Below are 17,284 nucleotides of genomic sequence, written 5' to 3' on the forward strand. Positions count from 1 at the left end.
ACTAAACGTCAGTTCGTCGATAACGAAAATCCGTAAGAACATCAACACGTCAGGACATCGACAGTCATAACGTCGACACATCAGGACATCGACAGTCACAATCGCTACCCGTCAGAACGTCGACGGTCATAACATCGACATGTCAGTTCATCGACAGTCACAATCGCTACCCGTCAGAACGTCAACAGTAATAACATCGACACGTCAGTTCATCGACAGTCACACTCGCTACCCGTCAGAACGTCGACAGTCATAACATCGACACGTCATAGCATCTAAGATTTTTTTGATGTAATGACTGTCGACGTTCTGACGGTTAGCGGTTCTGACGAATTTTCGTTATGAAAAAAATTTATAAGTTTATATAGGCCTAACAGTAATAAGTACATAATAGTTTAGAAACAAATTTCGGCTATATATTTGCACATCATGGGGGTGGGGGTAAAGCATAGCATATATTAAACACGTAACCTAACCTAGGTACCTTTTCCCTCCTAAACCCCAAAAAACTAAAGTTTTAAAATTTCCAATGTTATGACGTGTTGATGTTGTGGCTATTGACGTTCTAACGGTTAGTGGTTCTAATGTATTTTCGTTATGAATTTTTTTTAGATGTTATGACGTGTTGATGTTATGACTGTCGACGTTCTGACGGTTAGTGGTTCTGAGGGATTTTCGTTATGAAATTTTTTTTTATGCAATGACGTGTCGATGTTATGACTGTCGACGTTCTGACGGATAGCGATTAAGACTGTCGATGAACTGACGTGTCGATGTTCTGATTGTCGATTGTCTAGCGGGTAGCAATTGTGACTGTCGATGAACTGACTGTTGATGTCCCGACGGATCTATTGTCGATCTTATGGCGGGTTTTGTAGATGTCCTGACGGTAGTGGTTCTGACGTGTCGAATGTCCTGGCGCCTTCCCCAACTTACAAGAATACTGAAAATTTTTCCTCATTATTCTACTGAACGATAACTAATAAAATGGAAATAAATAGTGAAATCTCGTTTGTTTTTTTAAGTATTACATTTTCCAAACATTATGATTAAGCTCAGCTAGACCCTGCAGTTGTTCCTTTGCAACGAATTCGTATTATGGGCTCCAAGAGTGTTTTATGTCAAATTAATTAAAAAAAAAAAAAAATTCTAATGGAAGTAAAGAGCGAGAATCAAACTTTATTTTCAGTAAAGCATTAGAAAATCATCAGTTTACAAGAAAGAATTCTACTAAAGTCAGTTTATTTGAACCAATATTGTAGATATATGTTGCATAAGCTGACAAGCAATAATTTTTGTTCGTTATAAGTTTCATCCTAGCTCTTTACCTCCAACAGAAAAACTTTGCTTATTTTAATTAATTGCAAAACTAAAACAAACGATTTTAAATACCCACAGACACAGAAACAAAGAAAATGGCATAGAAACATGGGTAGATAAATAAACAAAACATTAAGACAAAGATGCACACATACATAAAAACAGACAAACAGAAACAAAGATCTCTCTCTCTCTCTCTCCTCCCTCTCTCCCTCTCTCTTCCTCTCCCTCTCCCTCTCCCACTCTCACCCTCGCTCTCACTCTTACTTTTTGACTCTCACAGACACGGAGACATAAAATGGCATAGAAACACAGAAAGACAGATAAACAAAACATTAAAACCAAGATACAAAAATACACACAAAAAGACCCATAGACACAAAGATTTCCTTCTCTCTTTTTTTCTCTCCTTTTTTCTCTCTTTCTCTCTCTCTCTCTCTCGATTTTAATTATCTCAACTCCATTATTTCCATTAGTTCAGCCGATTAGGTCTCCTAATCGGCTGAACCGGTTTGTCAGGTAAAATATTTAAAAAATGAGAACACTACATTTTATGTGATACTTAAAACCAAAAGAAGAAGGGCCACATAAGAGTCGGGTGCATCAGAAAGCTGGACAACGTTCTGTCTACTTGCAAAAAAAAGAAAAGAAACAACCCATAATACTCTTATTGGGATGTGTAGTGTTTCCATTAGACATCGGAGGAAATGTCTGTCTTTTCTCGTAATTATTTGAAAAAAGCTACGTTTTCTAAAGAGTTAAAGAGGATGAGTTACAAGGTCGAACCTTAAAACGTACAGGGATTAGGAGGCACAGTTGGGGGGCTGCCGCCCCCCAAACCCCCCGCTTTTTCAGCCTCTTTTGTTATGTTTTTTTTTAAGGTCACCCCCGGCTTATGCTCTGGCGAAGAACTGGTTTGCAACACAAATGAAGTCTGGTGTAGTTTTTTATCATAAAAACAACTATTGCATCTTTTATCGATGAGGGCTACTACCCACCGGTTTTGCCCTTGCAAAGCACTGTTTTACAACAAAAACAAAGTCTTCTTGAATTTTTTAGCATAAGAACACCCTATTGCATTTATTTGATTAAAAACCCTACTGATAATTATTATTTTCCGTTTCCTCAGGAGATTTTTCCCTAATAACAAGCTATACTGTGATGAACTTTAACAATTTTGAACAGAAAAACAGGGAGCAGAAGAAGGGATCAGAATAAACTAGCAGTTCAGGTTCATTTATTTTACCATCATACATGATCACACTGAGTACATAACACTACCTGGTACAGAGACAAGTTTGTAGTTATAACTGTAACAGACTGAGTAGTCATTGCCAAATCCTCAGAATATATTAAAAAAATGCCATTGAAACAATTTCATTCATATTGGTACAACCAATTAATTTCAGGGTACAGGACTTAAAAAAACTTAACACAAGAGGCTGCAAAAGCGGGGGTTTGGGGGGCGGCAGCCCCCCCACTAGTCCCCGAAGCCGCGCCACGCCAAAATGACGGTGGCGAATGTGTGATTCAGTATCGGCGGCGGTGCGCCGCCAGGTGCACCGAAATATTTTTGGCGGCGCGCCGATTTTTCTGTTTAGAAATTATAATAAAAATTCCACTTCACTAAGCACGTTCAGCCTCGATTTTAGTAAGGATTTTTAAATGGTTGGTTAAAAACATACAAGAACAATATGATAAAACAGGAATTTGTTGGGCCGTGCGGAAAGTGTTTATGTTTACCGTCGATCAGACCAAGTATAACTCTCATTTTTAGCCACTGGACCCGGGGAAACCTAGTTGTGTTTATTTTTAACATCGCATTGTTCCTATAAAATCCCGTGTTTAGTCATTTCCTTCTTGTTAATGATTTGGGCTAATGTGTGAAAAATTTTCAAAGTTTGAAGTTCAAACATCTCCTGTTCATCAAATACATACGAAAAGGAAGTGAAAAAAACAAACAAATAACAACATCAAAAAAACACTGTATACAAATCAGATACCATGGCTTAACAACACCGACTATTTTAAATCAGCGGTTACATCACTTCAGTTACAATTCATGTAACAAAAGTGAGTTTGTTCACTCTGCCTGGAGCCATTGATCTTTTTGTAGTCACTATCAGTCCTGTCGTGCTAAAAAGCCGTGTAGCTGGGGCACATGTGGCTGGTACAGCCAGAACTTGACGAGCGTAAACTGCCACTCGCGGGATCTGATACTAGTATTGGACCTTGGGGTCCCACAAAATGCCGCAAATGGGCTTCTTCTTTGTATCTGCTGAAATAAGTTGTTTTATAAGGGAGGACAAACCTGCACCTTCACCATAGGGCTTCCTTGCACTATACTACAGGAAGTACTAAACTGCACTTTACCCTCCTTTCTCATCAACACGGAAAACCCCTCCGAAATTCTTTTCTGAAAGAAGTGGTCAAGTTGTAACGTTTCAAGTCAAAGTTTAAGGCTACTTCAACTTCAGTGTGATCTGCTAACTGTGCAGAAAAAATGTAATTCATTTCTAAAGATATATTTCTATACTAGCTCTAGATAATCTACCAAGCTAAACTACCGCAAATCAGCATCGATAAATAAATGAAACCCAAAACGAACAAAAAATAACAATAAATAACTGAGTCAAACTCAAAACGAGCAGAAATTAACATAAGTTGGGCTCAAAACCCCTATTCGTTACCAAGGCCACAACAAAAATTTCACTTTAATGAAAAAATATAAATGTTTTTACTTTTTTAACTTTAAAAAATAAAATAAAATTAAAATTTTTATTACTAAAGATCAGTATATGTATATTAAACTGACAATGCATATTCATTTGTATTTTTGTCAGTAAAGTACAAATTGTGTTCTGGCCTTGGGAAGGCATAGGGGGTTTGAGCCCTAGGAAATATTATTTTAGTCTCCCCTATCTGTTTTTGACGCAAGCAAAACCCCACAAAACTTGATATTTGGTTTTTGGAAAATAGGGAAGGAAGGATCGGATTAAGCTGAAATTTTGAGGATAAGCTTCCAGGCCTCAGGAAAGCTAATCCTTAAGATTTCAGCTCAATCAGACAACGTTAAAGGGTGGATGGGGTGGGAAAAATTAACATAGGCTCTGATGGGAAAACGAGGTTTTCGTAAATGTAAATTTGGGGGAAAAATTTTTCGTTCTGAAAATATCAAAAAGCCTTAACAGGCCGAATTCCGCTTCGAATGAGTCCTCATTCACCCGGATCCGTTGCTAACTGTGGCCTGTATGCATGGCTAATAAAAAAAAGAGAAATGAACTTTAAGTGGCTATATTTGTTTTTTGGAAAACAGGGAAGGAGTGATCGGATTGAGCTGAAATTTTGAGGATAAGCTCCCGGGCCCTAGGAAAGCTTAACCTCTGAATTTCAGCCCAATCGAACAACGTTAAAGGGGGGCTGTGGTCGGAGGGTCGAAACTTCCGGCCCACTTTTACCCATGAAGATAAAGTCGGAGGGGAATGAAATTTTGCACGTTTCTTAGTTGGAGCTTGGGCTACAAAATGCGATCAACACGGTCTCTCTGCGACCGCTACGACCGGAAATCGCTTAACATTGTGGTGGGTCGCCTCTTTATAGAGGCACAAGTGTGCCTCCTTGATGTTTTTGGGCACAAATCTGTTAAGCGACTATCTAAATGTTTTATTTGAAAAGCATGTTTTGATGATACCAATGCGTTTATTCGTTTCCGTAGGCTTTTCGATTACTTGGGCAACACTAGCAACTTAAATTTCAACATTTTTCGGTGTTATTAAGCCAAAATGGCAAAGCCTCTGGTTTGGTCCATGCCCATCTAACCAGTGACGCTGACAATTTTGAAAAATGTGAATGTTTCACATTTTTATACAATCAGATGGTACTCCCAACATCAACGACGTCGCCCCTAACTTTACCTTTGCGTAAACTACGGTGTATTTTAAGCATACATTTAGTGAAAACCTGAAAGCTCCGCCTAACTAAAAGACGAGGTCCCTCCTTTTTTTTCGAATCAGAGCGGAATGAAATTGATAAAAGCCTACATCAAGATAACCGTTCTTTATGTTTGCAACATCTTTGGAACTTGCAGTTTACATTTTTCAGTTCACATTGACCAAAACACAATTCCTCCTTGACATTACCACCACAGAATCCTGATTCTCTGTCTGCCATTGTGGCAGGTAAAGCAATAAAACATTCTGTCTTACTAAAAATATCTTGACCGTTTTGAATGGACAAGATATCGCTGGGGCATGCAGCAGCTGGCATCAGATCCAGCGACACTTAACTTGCTACACTAAAGCATAGTTATATAAAGTGTGTACTTGCAAAATAATATAATGCATATTTTATATCTCCCGTCTTGCCAGTATATTTTATATCTCCCGTCTATGGTACTCTCTATCGAAGACTGAACAGTTAAAGGTTTATTCAGGACTTAGTCGTTATTTGAAATTTTCTGCTAATTTGCTTATTATTTTTCCGAACTAATTTTATTTTAGAAAAATATTGAGTTTTTGATCCACAAGTGGTTGTGATTTCATTTTCAAGAGAAGACTGTATCCTTTGTTTTCTATTTTTGCATTTTCATACTGTGCATAAGTGTTTCTATGGATTATTTTTTTTATTCTGTGCTCCTTTTGTGCACTAGCAAAATTTTTCTTCGAGTGTTTTATTTACTTTGTCTTAATTTTTCACTTATTCAAATTAACTCTTTTTTAGATGTGTGTAAGATAGCAAAAATAAATTTATCTTACCTCATAGTAAATACAAGAAGAAATAAGACGTGGAAAGGAGAATATAAACAATGGAAGTATCGCATTTCTTCAGCAAGGCTATATTTTTATTCGTGAACTGGTTTACGCACACCTATCCCTCCAAAAATCTACTACCACAATATGTAAATTCTCTATCTGACTCCCTAATATCCAAGCTGAAAGGAGAAACAAAAGACACTTTTTTTTCACTCCAGCTGGAATTTTCACAAAATTTACATATAACTGGACTTTCTACAAATCCCAACACTGCAACTCCGGTTTCTCAAAATAGAACCTTGGATATTCTACACCGGCCTCTGTTTATGGGAGTTATTCTCAATATGAGTGCAGATTAGGGCATTAGCAGTTTTTCAAGGTCAATAAGGGGAAAAGAAACTTAGTGATACGTCAACTCAAAGATAAGGACCACTCTAAATTTCTTCATTTCAAAGGGAAAAAAGAAAAGCGACTTTTTATATTTACGAGAGAAAAAGAAAATCTTCATCAAATGCCATAACTACGGAGAGCTAAATATTCTAGGATAAGAGGAAAAACCAAAGGAAGGAGTTTAAAAAGAAAAAAGAAACATGACAGAATAATTCACTTCATGAGACAAGTATGCAGCCACATATGAAAGCTACCTTTAAAAAATTCGATCTGTAAGATAACATAAGTTCTACTCAGAGATTCCATAATTATGGCACAGCGAAAGATAAAGCACTGAAAGTAAAACATAATATTTGACTTTGACGACAGAGGGGCATCATTAAAGGAATATAAAAATAATCGCCAGAATGATTAGGCTCATATATTCATTTATAGACAACATACGACCAAAAGGTACGTATAGTTTACGTATTTATTTAATTTGGCAAGCGGGGATAAAAACGAGTAATACGGCAAAAAGAAAAAAAAGAAAAAAAGAAGGCTGACGTTGACAATGCCTTTAAGAAAATGGGATTAGAGTTCAGCGGTTAACAAAAAGATAAAGCATTAAATGGCGTATAACAGGCATGTACGTTGAAATACTAAAATGAATGAAATGAAAAAAAAGAAATAAAATAAGGAGTAAAATAAAAGGAAAGAAAGGAATAAAACCATAAGTGAAAGGGGTAAAAAAAAGACAACACAAAAATAGGTGTACTTTTTGATATAAACAGGGTTCACGACTATCATCAAAAGCTGATTTCAGCCTGCAAGTTTCTAGGTAAAGGGAGAAGTAAATGCGGATAAATAATTACTCAGCATCTTTTCCAGCGTCTCTTTTCTTTCCGTCGTAGCTACTCCTTTTTCTGCTAGACATAGATACAAGATGCTGTAATTCTGCGATGTTCGCCCTGAGTTCTAACAGCAGAAAACCGGTGAAATACGTTTAGACCACAGTAGATAATAGACCGCATCCCGGAAATCATGGAAGGACTATGAGTGTATCATTGGGCTAATCGTGTACAGATCAAAGAAGATCTATCCTCATGTCAAACTCAAATTTTTGTGTAGATAGCCAACTGGATTTTTGTAGGGGACAGCCGAAGGTAATCAGTGCGACCGAGGTTACGACGAGTTACTTTTACCTTACAAAACTCTCAACCTTAGAACGTTAAACAACTTTTCTCCCTATTGTTACAACCAACATAGATAGTTTTTTAATACACTGCATGAGCACACAGGGAGACTAGGAAGGAGAGAAGGGGGAGGGTCCTCTTCACTATTTGGGTGTTCCTACCTTGCAAAGTAGTCAAATAAAACTCCTAACCTTAGAACACAATACAATATGTACCCTTACAGCTCGGTCAGAGCCAAAAAAAAGTAATGAACATGTAAAAAAAATCACTAGTTTTGTAATGTCTCTGGACATAGGGAATCCTTTGCAGCTACCCTTGCAACTCTGCCACAACCAAAACATTATTCAATGCATAAACCAAAGTCAATAACATTTCACCGACATAGCGTGTAGAGGCTAGAGATAGACCCCCTCAGAAGATTTTTCAAGAACCCGCCCCCCCCCCCCCTCTTCTAGTTATATTCTGAAACAGAGGTTTATGTTTTTTACATACATACTTTTCTGAAGCGTCACATCCAGGCTCCTAGGAAAATTGTAAGAAACCCTCATCAAATTTTAGTCCATTCCCAACAATGCTCCACAAGGATAAAAACATCATCGTTCAGATCGAAAAGTCAAGGTAAGAGAAATCAAAAAGAAAGGAAAAGCCAACTTACATATATTTAACAGTAGTATTTGTGTCAATTGGAATAAGAGTGGCCAGATTTTTAAGTTTTTGTCCACTGTCTGTTTCGTAGGTCTTGCCACTAATAGCTGATCCCCCACCACCAAGAGGAACCAAATTTGCCGAGAAACTGTTTTGCTGTCTCTTCTCTAATTCGCTGGTTAATCGTTGAGGCCTGAAAATAGCGAAGCTGTATATAGCACCCACGTTATGAGAAAGAAAGAAATTGACATTTATTTTCTAGTGAGCACTTTAATCAGGAACGTACTTAAGAGATTAGTTTCTGAGTGGTGGTACAATGTTGAAATAAAACAAAAGTAAAGCTAAAATTGTATGAACAATAGGTGTAACTACAAAGAGATCGTAAAAACACTGGGGGTCCATGATTTCAGGGGGTCCATGGCCCAAACCACTCCCAAATCTTGTTATTTGGCTGAACAGAGATCATTATCTAAAGAAAGTTAAAAAAACGAAAATAATAAAAATCCTTGAAATTAGTCATCAGTTCTCAAAAATATAGGGGAGGGGCAAAATGCATTCTTCAAAACCTGAACGAGGACAATTTTGAGTTTTTTTTCTTCAATTTTTCAACGAAGATACAAAAAAAAGTATCTTTCAACTGAAATACCTAAAAAAGGAAATTTTATAATCTGGGAGGGGACAAAAGTCCATCATGTTTTTGATATTCTAGTCTAATAAGTAGAGTTAATCCACCTGGTTCCCGAAAGCCATATTTTTGTGGACCATGTGGCTTTTGGCTCTGTCCCACTTGCCAGTCTATAATAAAAGTAAGACTAAGATGGCTTGGCTCCACTCTAAGGATGAAGTCTGAAAAGATGCCAAAGACTGCAACGCTGCCACTTTCCGGGATTCCGGAATTTTTCGGGAATTCAATAATTCTAATGACTTCAAAACTAAACACAAATGTCATTTAGACAAGTGAAACTGAATATTTTATCAGAACCTACGCGGGAAATAAGTTATTTATTATCAAAACACTAATCAAGGAGGGGGCAAAACTCTTCTCCTGCCATTGAGTCTGTTTGTTCTTAAAGGACAAACTTCAATAGACCTAAAGCTACCTTCTCTCAGGCAATTTTGGAGGATTATTCTAAAAACAAGTTTCGAAAAAGAAGTTTTTTAATGGGAAAGAAGTTATGAGAAAAAAAAAGAAGTTATATATTATGAACAGTGTGCTTTAATTTTTCAAAACATCTTTGACAAACAATCGACAAAACAATCGACGAGAAGCAATTCGTGGTTTTATTTGACTATCATTTATTTTTTATATTGCAATGTTACAAGCAAAAACGATATATTCAAGTGACCTGAATTTATATTTTACTCGTTTTAAGATTTATTTATCCATCTATATCAGTATCTGTTAGCTTTATGTTTAATATAGTAATTTATTTTAATTTCTGCTAGTTTTGGGTTTCATTCATTCTCTGATAGTAATTTCTCATTGTTCTGAGTTTGAATTACTGTACGAAATTATTTCTGTTCGTCTTTAGTGTAATATGCCTCTTTACTTTTCTTTGGAAAACTTCTTTTTGAAAATGATACACCCTTTTGACAATCGGGATACAGTGTATTTCAATCGAGTACAAAATCTCCCTCAACATTCTCAGAAAGTTTAAGCTTAATACCCTAAAATATCTACAGGACAACACAGACATACCTTTTTGACAATCAAGATGCATACGGTGTCTTGATTTAGTTCAACATCCCAATCTACATTTTCTAAAAGTTTCAACTTTACAATCCTAGCCGTTCCCTATAAATAGTACCTTCGCCCATTGACAACTGGGATGTACAATTTTCTGTAAGTTCAACGTCTCACTCAACAATTCTCTGAATGTTTCAATATGATATCCTATCCTAACTGATCCTGAGATTTTCAACTAAATAACCTTAGTCGTTCATGAGAGTAGAGTTGACCTTTTGAATTCTATGGCCCCTCCGTACCAAACAGGTTTTTCTGGAAAGTTTCAAAGTTCACTGCCTTTTTGGTGATAAGCTCAAAAAAAAACCAGCACGTCTTGTTTTCAGAGCAGGAATGACGCAGTTTCAAAGTTCATTTTTGATCTGGTTAAGTGGGATATAATCTGGTTTGGTTTGCTATTGCGAGAGGACTCAAGCGATTGTAATTAAAGTATGAGAAATGGGATGCTATAATTAGAATGATTTTAAGTTGAAACATTGTGACGTAAAAATAACTCAATTATTTGCTTGCGTGTATAGGAATTCCCATGTTATTTGCTTGCTTGTATTTTGTGTTAAAATAAGTAGTTTTTATATCTTTTAAAAGAGTTTTAAGGGTTTGAGAGACTCAGTTGACTAATTCCGTGTGATGTTAAAATTCCGATGGTTAAGAAAGCGTAACAGGTAATTAAAGTATGAGAAATGTGATGCTATAATTAGAATGATTTTAAGATGAAACATTGTGACGTAAAAATAACTCAATTATTTGCTTGCGTGTATAGGAATTCCCATGTTATTTGCTTGCTTGTATTTTGTTTTAAAATAAGTAGTTTTTATATCTTTTAAAAGAGCTTTAAGGGGTTTGAGAGACTCAGTTGCCTAATTCCGTGTGATTTTTCTTTACTTGATGGTCATTAAAAAAGAAATTTTTTTGTAAAATAATTAGTTTTTATATCTTTTAAAAGATATTCACCGTGTTTGAGAGACTCAGTTGCCTACTTCCGTGTGTTTTTTCTTTACTTGATGGTCATTAAAAACGAAATTTTTGTGTTAATTAAGTTGTTTTTTTATCTTTTAAAAGAGCTTTAAGGGGTTTGAGAGACTCAGTTGCCTAATTCCGTGTGTTTTTACTTTACTTGATGTTCATTAAAAACGAATTTTTTGTGTTAAATAAGTAGTTTTTGTATCTTTTAAAAGAGATTTAAAGGGTTTGAGAGACTCAGTTGCCTAATTCCGTGTGATTTTTCTTTACTTGATGGTCATTAAAAACGAAATTTTTGTGTTAAATAAGTAGTTTTTGTATCTTTTAAAAGAGCTTTACAGGGTTTGAGAGACTCAGTTGCCTAATTCCGTGTGATTTTTCTTTACTTGAGGGTCATTAAAAACGAAATTTTTGTGTTAAATAAGTAGTTTTTGTATCTTTTAAAAGAGCTTTACGGGGATTGAGGGACTCAGTTGCCGGATTCCATGTGATTTTTCTTTACTTGGTGGTCATTTGTTGTATCTTTTAAAAGAGCTTTACAGGGTTTGAGAGATTCAGTTGCCTAATTCCGTGTGATTTTTCTTTACTTGATGGTCATTAAAAACGAAATTTTTGTGTTAAATAAGTAGTTTTTGTATCTTTTAAAAGAGCTTTAAGGGGTTTGAGAGACTCAGTTTACTGATTCCGTGTGGTTTTTCTTTACTTGATGGTCATTAAAAACGAAATTTTTGTGTTAAATAAGTAGTTTTTGTATCTTTTAAAAGAGCTTTAAGGGGTTTGAGAGACTCAGTTGCCGGATTCCGTGTGGTTTTTCTTTACATGATGGTCATTAAAAACGAACTTGTAGTGTTCAATAAGTAGTTTTTGTATCTTTTAAACGAGCTTTACGGGGATTGAGAGACTCAGTTGCCGGATTCCATGTGATTTTTCTTTACTTGATGGTCATTAAAAACGAAATTTTTGTGTTAAATAAGTAGTTTTTGTATCTTTTAAAAGAGCTTTAAGGGGTTTGAGAGACTCAGTTACCTGATTCCGTGTGATTTTTCTTTACTTGGTGGTCATTAAAAAATAAATTTGGTTTTTATATTTGTATTTTTTTTGTATCTTTTAAAAGAGCTTTATGGGGTTTGAGAGACTCAGTTGCCGGATTCCGAGTAGTTTTTCTTTACTTGGTAGTCGTTAAAAACGAAATTTTTGTGTTAAATAAGTAGTTTTTTTATCTTTTAAACGAGCTTTACGGGGATTGAGAGACTCAGTTACCGGATTCCATGTGGTTTTTCTTTACTTGGTGGTCATTAAAAACGAAATTTTTGTTTTAAATAACTAGTTTTTGTATCTTTTAAAAGAGCTTTACGGGGTTTGAGAGACTCAGTTGCCTAATTCCGTGTGATTTTTCTTTACTTGATGTTCATTTAAATCTATTTTTGTGTTATAAATCATTTGTTTTTGTATCTTTTAAAAGAGCTTCACAGGGTTTGAGAGACTCAGATGCCTAATTCCGTGTGATTTTCCTTTACTTGGTGTTACTTAAAAAACGGAAATTTTGTGGTATATCATGATTTTTTTTATATATTAAAAGAGCTTTAAGGGGTTTGAGAGACTCAGTTGCCGGATTCCGTGTGGTTTTTCTTTACTTGGTGGTCATTAAGAACGAAATTTTTGTGTTAAATAAGTAGTTTTTGTATCTTTTAAAAGAGCTTTACGGGGATTGAGAGACTCAGTTACCGGATTCCGTGTGGTTTTACTTTACTTGGTGGTCATTAAAAACTAAATTTTTGTGTTAAATAAGTAGTTTTTGTATCTTTTAAAAGAGCTTTACGGGTATTGAGAGACTCAGTTGCCTGATTCGGTTTGGTTTTTCTTTACTTGTTGGTCATTAAAGACGAAATTTTTGTGTTAAATAAGTAGTTTTTGTATCTTTTAAAAGAGCTTTAAGGGGATTGAGAGACTCAGTTGCCTGATTCCGTGTTGTTTTTAGTTTCTTTACTGTCAATAAAAAAAAATATATTTTTTTTTAAAATAATATTTTTTTTATTTTAAAAGATATTTAATGTTTTTTAGAGACTCAGTTGCATGATTCCGTGTGGTTTTTTCTTTACTTGGTGGTCATTAAAAACGAAATTTTTTGTGTTAAATAAGTAGTTTTTGTATCTTTTAAAAGAGATTTACGGGGATTGAGAGACTCAGTTTTACCTTGTCACAGTTACATTTTTCATGATTTTGCAAAGTTCATTTTGAATTTCTTTCGTCGAAATGCAAGAGTTGGAATATTTCAGTAGTGTTTGGTTGTGGTTTACCTTGTCACAGTTACATTTTCTTGATTTTTCAAAGTTCATTTTGAATTTCTTTCGATGAAATGCAAGAGTTGGAATATTTCAGTAGTGTTTGGTTGTGGTTTACCTTGTTACACTTACATTTTCTTGATTTTTCAAAGTTCATTTTGAATTTTAATTCTCATTACATCCAGAGCTGGGCTCTATAATTCGCGGGTGGTTTTGGTTTAGATTGTTAAAATTAACGTTTATTGATTTTTAAATGTTAATTTTGTAATTCGGTATCTGATTTGGTCGAGGTGGACTAGGTCAGTCGTGGGTGGTTGTGGTTTACCGTGTCACAGTTACATCCTATAGTATTATCTATGTACATTTCGAATGACAACCGCTGAAATTCAGTATTTTGTAAATGTTAGTATCGCTTTTTTATGGAGTTACTTGACGACGTTACTTTTAATAGATTTTTATGGTTCATCTTGAACTTCTTGCGTATAATAGCAAGTTTTTGTTAGGGACGGTTTTGTTTTGTTGTGGTTTAAATAGTAACCATTTCTTATTATTGATGTTTCAAAGTTTATTTTGAATTTCTTTCGTTGAAATGCTAGAGTTGGACTATGTCAGTAGTGGTTGGTTGTGGTGTACCTTGACAAAGTTACATTTTCTGGATTTTTCAATGTTCATTTCGAATTTCAGTTGTTGAAATGCAATAGCTGGACTATTTATGTTGGGTTTTGGTGCGGTGAACAAAGTATCAGTTACTGTTTCTTGATAATACTTATTTCATTTTGATGGTCTGAAATTGAAAATCTATTGATTTTAGAGATCAGATGTGTTTGGTTGTGGTTTACCTTGTCACAGTTATATTTTCTTGATTTTTCATAGTTCATTTTGAATTTATTTCGTTGAAATGCAAGAGTTGGAATATTTCATTAGTGTTTAGTTGTGGTTTACCTTGTCACAGTTTCATTTTCTTTATTTTTTCAAAGTTCATTTTGAATTTCTTTCATTGAAATGCAAGAGTTGGAATATTTCATTAGTGTTTTGTTATGGTTTACATTGTCACAGTTACATATTCTTGATTTTTCAAAGTTCATTTTGGATTTCTTTCGTTGAAATGCAAGAGTTGGAATATTTCAGTAGTGTTTGGTTGTGTTTGACCTTGTCACAGTTACATTTTATTTATTTTTCAAAGTTCATTTTGAATTTCTTTAGTTGAAATGCAAGAGTTGGAATATTTCAGTAATGTTTGGTTGTGAGTTACATTGTCACAATTACATTTTCTTGATTTTTCAATGTTAATTTTGAATTTCTTTAGTTGAAATGCAAGAGTTGGAATATTTGAGTAGTGTTTGGTTGTGTTTTACCTTGTCACAGTTACATTTTCTTGATTTTTCAAATTTGATTTTTAATTTCTTTCTTTGAAATGCAAGAGTTGGAATATTTGAGTAGTGTGTGGTTGTTGTTGAACTTGTCACACATAAATTTTATTGATTTTTCATATTCTATTTTTAAAATTTTTCATTTTTTTTAAATTAATAGTTAATTTTCTTTTATTTATTTATAAGTTTAGTGCTGTTGTTTTTTTAATTTTAAAATTTAAATATTATTTTTTTTTTAAAAGTTAATTTTTAATTTATTTCGCTGAAATGAAAGAGTTGGAATAGTTCAGTTGTTTTTTGTTGGTTTTGACCGTGACTCATTTAAATTTTATAGATTTGTCAAAGTTCATTTTGAATTTCTTTCGCTGAAATTCAAGAGTTGGAATATTTAAGTAGCGTTGTGTTGTGGTTTACATTGTCGAAGTTAAATTTTATCGATTTTTAAATGATACTTTTTAATTTGTTTCGTTGAAATGCAAGAGTTGGAATATTTCAGTTGTGGTTTGTTGTTGTTTCCCTTGTCACAGTTACATTTTCTTGATTTTTCAAAGTTCATTTTGAATTTCAGTAGTGTTTGGTTGTGGTTTACCTTGTCACAGTTACATTTTCTTGATTTTTCAAAGCTCATTTTGAATTTCTTTCGTTGAAATACAATAGTTGGAATATTTCAGTAGTGTGTGGGAGTGGATTACCTTGTCACAGTTACATTTTCTTGATTTTTCAATTTTCATTTTGATTTTCTTTCGTTGATATGCAAGAGTTGTAATAATTCAGTGTCAGATTTACATTTTCTTGATTTTTCAAAGTTCATTTTGAATTTCTCTCATTGAAATGCAAGAGTTTGAATATTTCACTAGTGTTTGGCAGTGTTTTACCTTGTCAAAGTTACATTTTCTGGATTTTTAAAAGTTTATTTTGAATTTCTTTCGTTGAAATGCAAGAGTTGGACTATTTCAGCAGTGTTTTGGAAGTGTTTTCCCACGTCACATTTTTATGTTCATCATTTTTCAAAGTTGATTTTGAATAGCATTCATTGAAGATCTGAAATACTTTAGCAGTGTTTGCTTATGATATACATCGTCAATCTTACATTTTCTTGAGTGTTAAAATTTCATTTTTAATTTCTATCATTTTTATGCAATAGTTGTAATATTTCAATAGTGTTTTGTTGTGGTTTACATTGTCACATTTAAATCTTCTTGATTTTTTAAAAGTTAATTCTGAATTTATTTCTTTGAAATGCGAGAGTTGGAATATTTCAGTAGTGTTTGGTAGTGGTTTACCGTGTCACAGTTACATTTTCTCTATTTTTCAAAGTTCATTTTGATTTTATTTCGTTAAAATGCAAGAGTTGGAATATTTAAGTAGTGTTTGGTTGTGGTTTACCTTGTCACAGTTAAATTTTCTTTATTTTTAAATTTTAATTTTGAATTTATTTAGTTTAAATGCAAGATTTTGAATATTTCAGTAGTGTTTGGTTGTGGTTTACCTTGTCACAGTTACATTTTCTTGATTTTTCAAAGTTCATTTTGAATTTCTTTTTTTGAAATGTAAGAGTTGGAATATTTCAGTAGTGTTTGGTAGTTGTTTAACTTGTCACAGCTACATTTTCTTGATTTTTCAAAGTTCATTTTGAATTTAGCTCTTTGAAATGCACGAGTTGGAATATTTCAGTAGTGTTTGCTTGTGGTTTACCCTGTCACAGTTACATTTTCTTGATTTTTCAAAGTTCATTTTAAATCATTCAAGAAAAGTGATTAAACACGTTTTTAAACCATATGATATGTGCATTAGTGTCCTTGATACCTCTCAAAACGATTGGTGAGTCCCTATTGGTTCCTACACATTGCAAAAAAAGTGAGCAGTAAGAAAAATCCACATTTTCAACCAGACTGTTTTTTTAGACAACACACCCACAGAGATGACACACACACACATAGAAACGAGACACGCACAGACACGACACACAAACAGAGTCATAGTGAGAGAGATATCCAAAAGTTGGGTTGACCTAGGTTCACTTAGAGTGGCGCGCCACTCTAAGTGAACCTAGGTCAACCCAACTTTTTGGATATCTCTCTCACTATGACTCTGTTTGTGTGTCGTGTCTGTGCGTGTCTCGTTTCTATGTGTGTGTGTCATCTCTGTGGGTGTGTTGTCTAAAAAACCAGTCTGGTTGAAAATGTGGAGTTTTCGTACTGCTCACTTTTTGCAATGTGTAGGAACCAGCGGGAATCCCACTCGTTTGGAAAGGTGCCAAGGAAAGGCATGCAAATAGCATGTAGTTTAAAAACGTGTTTAATCACGTTTCTTGAATGATTTAAAATGAACTTTGAAAAATCAATAAAATGTAACTGTGACAGGGTAAACCACAAGCAAAAACACTACTGAAATATTCCAACTATTTCATTTCAACTAAAGAAATTCAAAATGAACTTTGTAAAATAAATAAAATGTAAATGTGACAAGGTAAACCACTAACAAACAATACTGAAATATTCCAACTCTTGCATTTCAACTAATGAAATTCAAAATGAACTTTGAAAAATCAGGAAAATGTAACTGTGATAAGGCAAACCAGAACCAAACACAACTGAAATATTCCAAATCTTGCATTTCAACGAAAGAAATTCAAAATGAACTTTGA

The 17,284-nt window shown here is 34.2% G+C and overlaps 1 protein-coding gene across 2 annotated transcripts in view; it reads right to left on the bottom strand.

Moving 5' to 3' along the window:
• Positions 1-8,334: 8,334 nt before the first annotated feature.
• Positions 8,335-17,284, bottom strand: part of LOC148950972 (uncharacterized) — a 268,560-nt gene continuing 259,610 nt past the window's right edge. For both annotated transcript variants that reach the window (XM_089090534.1, XM_089090533.1), the window contains exon 7: positions 8,335-8,474. The gene's annotated coding sequence lies outside the window, so the exon portion shown is untranslated. The remainder of the gene's footprint in view (positions 8,475-17,284) is intronic.

Source organism: Artemia sp. Qi Xiang Cuo, chromosome 6 (genome assembly GCF_049724085.1).
Source record: "Artemia sp. Qi Xiang Cuo chromosome 6, ASM4972408v1, whole genome shotgun sequence".
Lineage (NCBI taxonomy): Eukaryota > Metazoa > Arthropoda > Branchiopoda > Anostraca > Artemiidae > Artemia > Artemia sp. Qi Xiang Cuo.